Source organism: Pseudoliparis swirei, unplaced genomic scaffold (genome assembly GCF_029220125.1).
Source record: "Pseudoliparis swirei isolate HS2019 ecotype Mariana Trench unplaced genomic scaffold, NWPU_hadal_v1 hadal_41, whole genome shotgun sequence".
NCBI lineage: Eukaryota > Metazoa > Chordata > Actinopteri > Perciformes > Liparidae > Pseudoliparis > Pseudoliparis swirei.
The window spans coordinates 41943-47942 of NW_026613277.1; the positions used below are offsets into that span (position 1 = coordinate 41943).

At 41.5% G+C, this 6000-nt stretch overlaps 3 non-coding genes across 3 annotated transcripts; all 3 read right to left on the reverse strand.

Moving 5' to 3' along the window:
• Positions 1-4246: 4246 nt before the first annotated feature.
• On the reverse strand, positions 4247-4412 carry LOC130191336 (U1 spliceosomal RNA). Its single transcript, XR_008831173.1, has one exon. It is a non-coding gene; the product is annotated as a U1 spliceosomal RNA (small nuclear RNA).
• A 416-nt stretch (positions 4413-4828) lies between these two features.
• LOC130191350 (U5 spliceosomal RNA) lies at positions 4829-4941 on the reverse strand. Its single transcript, XR_008831187.1, has one exon. It is a non-coding gene; the product is annotated as a U5 spliceosomal RNA (small nuclear RNA).
• A 271-nt stretch (positions 4942-5212) lies between these two features.
• Positions 5213-5403, reverse strand: LOC130191339 (U2 spliceosomal RNA). The gene has a single exon (XR_008831177.1). It is a non-coding gene; the product is annotated as a U2 spliceosomal RNA (small nuclear RNA).
• Positions 5404-6000: the final 597 nt, after the last annotated feature.

The following is a 6000-nucleotide window of genomic DNA, read 5'->3' on the forward strand; positions in this document are numbered from 1 at the left end:
AGGGGGGGGGCCCCCCCCCCCTTTTTTTTTTAAAAAAAAAACCCGGGGGGTTTTTCCCGGGGGGGGTTTTTAAAAAAAAAAAACCCCTTTTCCCGGGGTTAAAAAAAACCCCCCGGGGCCCCCCGGGAAAAAAAAACCCCCCCCCCCAAAAAGGGAAAAAAAAATTTTTTTTTTAAAAAAAAAGGGGGGGTTTTTTTTGGGCCCCCAAAAAAAAACCAAACCCAAAAGGAAACCTTTTTAAAAAAAGGGGGTTTAAACCCCCCGGGGGGGGGGCCCCCCCCCCCCTTTTTTTTAAAAATTTTAAATTTTTTTTAAAGGGGGGGGAAAAAAGGGGGAAAAAAAAGGTTTCCCCAAAAAAATTTTTAAAAACCCCCAAAAATTTTTTTAAAATTTTTAAAAAAAAAAAAAAACCCGGGGGGTTTTTTTGGGGGGCCCCCCTTTTAAAATTTTTTCCCCTTTTTTCCTTTTTTTTTTTTTAAAAAAAAAAAAAAACCCCGGGGAAAAAATTAAACTCACCCGGGGGAAAAAAAAAAAATTTTTTTCCGGGGCCCCGGGGGGGAAAAAACCCCCTTTTCCCGGGGGGCCCCCCCCCCCAAAAAAAAAAAAGGGGGGGCCCCAAAAAAAAACCCCAAAAAAAAAATTTTTTTTTTTTGGGGACCCCAAAAAGGTTTTTTCCCAAAAAAAAAAATTTTTTTTTTTGGCCAATTAAAATTTGGGGAAAAAAATTTTCCCCTTTTTTTTTTTCCCCTTTTTGGGCCAAAAAAACCCCCCCAAAAAAAAAAGGGAAAAAATTTAAATGGGGAACCCCTGGGGGTTTTTTTAATTCCCCCCCCCCCGGGGGGGAAAAAGGGGGGGTTTTTTTTTAAACCCAAAAAATTTAACCCCCCAAAAAAAAAAACCCCCCCCCCCCCAAAAAAAAAAGGGGGGGAAAAAAAAACCCCCCCAAAAAAAAAAGGAAAACCCCCCCCGGGTTAAAAAAATTTTTCCAAAATTTTTAAAAAAAATTTTTTTTAAAAAGGGAAAGGGCCCCTTTAAAAACCCCCAAAACCCCTTTGGGGGAAAAAAAACCCCCCCTTTTTTAAAAAATTTCCCAAAAAAAAAAAAGGGGGAAAAAACCCCCCCAAAACCCCCCCCGGGGCCCCCCTTTTTTTTTTTTTTCCCCCTTTTTCCCAACCCCAAAAAGGGGGGGGGTTTTTAAAAAAATTCTTTTTTAAAAAAAAAAAAAAAAAAAAACCCCCCCCCGGGTTTTTTTAAAAAAACCCCCGGGGTTTTTTAAAAAAACCCCCAAAAAAAAATTTTTTTTTTTGGGCCTAAAAAAACAACCATTTTTCCCCCAGGGTTTTAAAAAAACCCCAAAAAAAAACCCCCCCCAAAAAACCCCGGGGGGGTTTTTTTTTTTCCCCCCCCCCCCCAAAATTTTTTTTCCCCCCCCCGGGGGGGGGTTTTCCCCCAAAAAAATTTTTTTCCCCTTTTTTTCCTTTAAAAAAATTTTTTTTTTTTGGGGGGGGGGGCCCCCCCCAAATTTTTGGGGGGAAAAATTTTTTCCCCCAAAAAATTTTTTAAAATTTTTTAAAAACCCCGGTTTTTAAAAAAACCCTTTTTTAAATTTAAAGGGGTTTTCCCCCCCCCAAAAATTTGGGGGCCCCCAAAAAAAAAAAAAGGGGAAAAACCAACCAAAAAACCCCCCAAAAAAATTTTAAAAAAAAATTTTGGGGCCCCCCGGGGGCCCCTTTTGGGGAAAACCCCCCAAAAATTTTAAAAACCCAAGGGGGGCCGAAAAAAGGGGGGGGGCCCCCCCCCAAAAGGAAAATTAAAGGGGGCCCCCCCGGGGGGGGCCCCGGGAATTTTTTCCCAAAATTTTTTCCCCGGAAAAAAAGTTTTTTTTGGGGCCAAAAAAATTTTTTTTGGGGGCCCCCCCCCCCAAAAAAAAAAAAAAAAAAAAACCCCCCCCCGGGGGGGCCCCCCCCTTTTTTCCCCCCTTTTTTTGGGGCCAAAATTTTTTTTTTTGCCAAAAAAGGGGGCCCAAAAAAAAATTTTCCTTTTTAAAAATTTTAAAAAAAAAATTTTTTTCCCGGGGGAAATTTAAAAGAAAGGGAAAAAAACCCCCCCCGGGAAAAAATTTTTCCCCTTTTCCCCCAAAAACCCCGGGAATTTTCCCCCAAAAAAAAAACCCCCCCCCCAAAAAAAAAAAACCCCCCCCAAAAAAAAAAAATTTTTTTCCCGGGGGAAAAAAATTTTTTTCCCCCCCCCCGGGTTTGGGGGGGAAAAAAATTTTAAAACCCTTTTTTCCCCCTTTTGGGGGGAAAAATTTCACCCCAAAAAAAAAAAAAAAAATAAAAAAAAAAAATTAAAATTTAAAAAGGGGCCCCAAAAAAACCCCCAAAAAAAAAAAAAGGGGGAAAAAAAAAATTCCTTCCCCAAAAAAAAAAAAGGGAAAAAATTTTTTAAAAAACCCCCCCGCCCAAAAGGGAAATTTTAAAAATTTAACCCCCCCTTGGTTTTTTTTTTCCCCCCCGGCTCCCCAAAATTTCCCAAAAAATTTTTTTTCCCCCCAAAAACCCCCTTTTAAAAAATTTTTTTAAAAAAAAACCAAAAACCCCCCCCCCGGGGGGGGGGTTTTTTTCCCCCCCCCCTGGGGGAAAAAAAACCCCCCCCCAAAAAAAAAAAACCCCCCCCAAAAAAAAAACCCCCCAAAATTTTAAAATTTTTTTTTTTTAATTTTAAAAAAAAACCCCTTTTTCCCCTTTTTTGGGGAAAAAGGGGCCCCCCCTAAAGGGGGTTTTTTTTTTAAAAAAAAAAAAAATTTTTTTCCCCAAAAAACCCAAAAAAATTTTTTTTTTTAAAAAAAAAAAAAAAACCCAAAAAAATTTTTTAAAAAAGGGCCCCCCCTTTTTAAAAACCCGGGGGGTTTTTTTTTTTTTTGGGGGGGGGGTTTTTGGGGCCCCAAATGGGGCCCCCCCAAATTAAAAACCCCCCAAAAACCCAAAAAAAAAAACCAACAAAAGGGGCCCCCTTTTTTTCCCCCAAAGGGAAACCTTTTTTCCCCCCCTCAAAAAAACCCCCCCAAAAAAAAGCCCAAAAATTTCCCCTTTTTCCCCCCCAAAAAAAAAACCCCCCCGGGGAAACCCCCCTTTTTTCCTTTTTTTTTTCCCCCCCCCCCCCCCCCAAAAAAAAAACCCCCCCCCCCCAAAGGGGGGTTTTTAAAAAAAAAAAATTTTGGGGGAAAAAAAAAAAAACACCCAAAAGGGGCCCCCCAAAAATTCCCCCCAAAAAAAAAACCCCGGGGTTTTTAAAAAGGAAAATTTAAAAAAAAAAAAAAAAATTTAAAAAAAACCCCCAACCCAAAATTTTTTCCCCCCAAAAAAAATTTTACTTTTTTTAAAAAGGGGGGAAAAAAACCCCCCGTTTTTTTTTTCCCCCCAAAAAAAAAAAGGGGGGGAAAAAATTTTTTTTTTTAAAAAAAAAAAGGGGGGCCTTAAGGGCCCCCAAAAAACAACCCCCCGGGGAAATTTTTTTTCCCCCCCGGGGGGGAAACCCCCCCCTAGGAAAAAAATTTTAAAAAAAAAAACCCCCCGGTTTTTCCCCCTTTTTTTCCCCCCCCCCCCTTTTAAATTTTTCCCCAAAAAACCCTTTTTTCCCCCCAAAATTTAAAGGGCCCGCCAAAAAAAAAAATTGGGAACCCCCCCTTTTTTGGGGGGGGAAAAAAAAAAAACCCAAAAAAACCCCCCCCCCTTTTTTTAAAAAAAAAATTTTTTTTTAAAAGGGGAAATTTTTTTAAATTTTCCAAAAAAATTTTTTTTCCCGGGGTAAAAATGAGATTAAAGTCTCATGCTCTACCGACTGGCTAGCCAGGCACACACTTCTTAAAACTGTTGAATTTCAAACCGCTTGGGTTGGGTAATGCTCTTTAGAGGCCAACGAACATTGGTCTGGCCTTAAGCACATTCATCTCAGTTAATACCTTGCCAAAAGAATTTAGCCAATAGGGCATTCAACTCATTAGTGTTCCTCTCAAACAGCCCTCACGGTGTCCCGTAAGCCTGAAATATGAGCAGCTGATAACGGAAGAATCTTCTGAACACATTTACTCCACAACCAAGGGCAAATAACGATGAGTGAATCAGATTCAGACAATCCAAAAGACCACACACAATCTCGCCACAGTCATCGAACGAAATCGCAGCTTATACAGGTGTCCATCTCCACATAGAGATAAAGCTTTGGTATTCTCATTCAACATGACAATCAGGGGAGAGCGAGACATGATCCCCTACCAGAAATTATGCAGTCGAGATCTCACATTTGGGGGAATTCGCCAGGGGTCAACACAACCCGGAGTGCAATGGCTGAAGCCTCAGCTCTGGGTGAACCCCACCTTCTTGATCATGGTATCTCCCCTGCCAGGTAAGTATGAGTTGGACGAGACAGAGACAGGGGGGGCCATTCTTAGACACAGCACTCCAGTTCATGGTCCACAGATGGTTCAGTGTCTTTGACGTCAACCTCCCTTGGCAAGAAGTTTCTCCTGCTGAGAAAGCAAATACAGCCTTGGAACCATTTGAAAGCACGAAATCCAAGGATGCTAATAATGGAGGAATCTTCAGGACACAATTCTTCCATAAACAAAGGGAAATATCAGTGAGGGGAATCAGATTCCGCTCATCCAAAAGATCACAGTCCAAAAATCAAAGGCCACAAAGTGACAGTTTGATTTGAGAGGCCGACATTAGGACTCATCTCACTTGCAGTTCTTTCAATCAGGCATAGCAGTGGCTCAGCGCACTAACCCAAGCACTGTTTGTCATTCTTTTCACAAATGCACAAGGCTCGGCCTCACGGCAGAGCCTGACAAAAATAAGTTCAACTCATTGGTGTTCCTCTCCACGGAAGTCTTTAGTAAAAGGCGAAAGACTTGTGCGTTATGAAGAGAAACCAAAGTAAGTACCGTCCACCTGCCAAGAGCAGAAGGTAACCTAGTTGTCCCACTCCGATATCTCATGGTGAGCCTCGGATGACGTGCCGTGTTCCAGATCCCAAGCCACACCCACTAACATGTTTAAAGAAGGTATTCCCACCGCCACACCCATTTTCATATGATGAAGAGGACATTCCAACATGTTACATAGGGCGATATCGTCCAATTTGTTTTCCTTTCATTAGAGGGGGAATCAGTAAGAAGTATACATGGATTTTTGTTTTAAACAATGTTTTTGAAGGGTGCACCGTTCCCAGCAATACTGCAATACCGGGTCAATGCTTGGAGTGAATGAAGCAAGCTCCTTTTTCATCTCCCAATGCTAAAAATCTGCTTAATAAGTTATCCTCATATAGAGGATATATCAGATATTAAACTGATAAGAACAGATACTACACTTGATCTTAGCCAAAAGGCCGAGAAGCGATGACCCCCAACGGTTTGCTTCCAGAGACAACCTCCTGGGACGGTTCTCACTTGTCATGGTGCAGTTGTATGAGGCATTGGATGCTGTGGATGCTCAGCCAAATGGAAAAGCTGTCCTAAAACTAACTAGAATCAGATTCAGACAATCCAAAAAGACCACACACAATCTCACACAGTCATCGAACAAAAATGCGAGCAACAGTCGATTGTCCATCTCCACATGGGAATCGCTTGGTATTCATTCAACATGACAATCAGGGGAGAGCGCGAACGCAGTCCCCCACTACCAGAAATTATGCAGTCGAGATTCCCACATTTGGGGAATTCGCAGAGCTCGAGTCTACAGTAGTGCAAAGTCTACAGTCGACCGTAGACAGTTAAGCGTTGTGATTGGTCAGATCGACCGAGACTTCCAATCAGATCTGGATTCGACGAGACACCAATCACATGTCGAGCTGCAACAACATGAATACTAAGTAGGAATAAATCGAATTAGGCTCGAATCACCGCACCTGGGGCCCTTTAACACAGGTTTTGGTGAGACTGAATTTAATTTTCAATTTTTATAACCCCACGAATAATTTCCCAAGTTTTGGTCG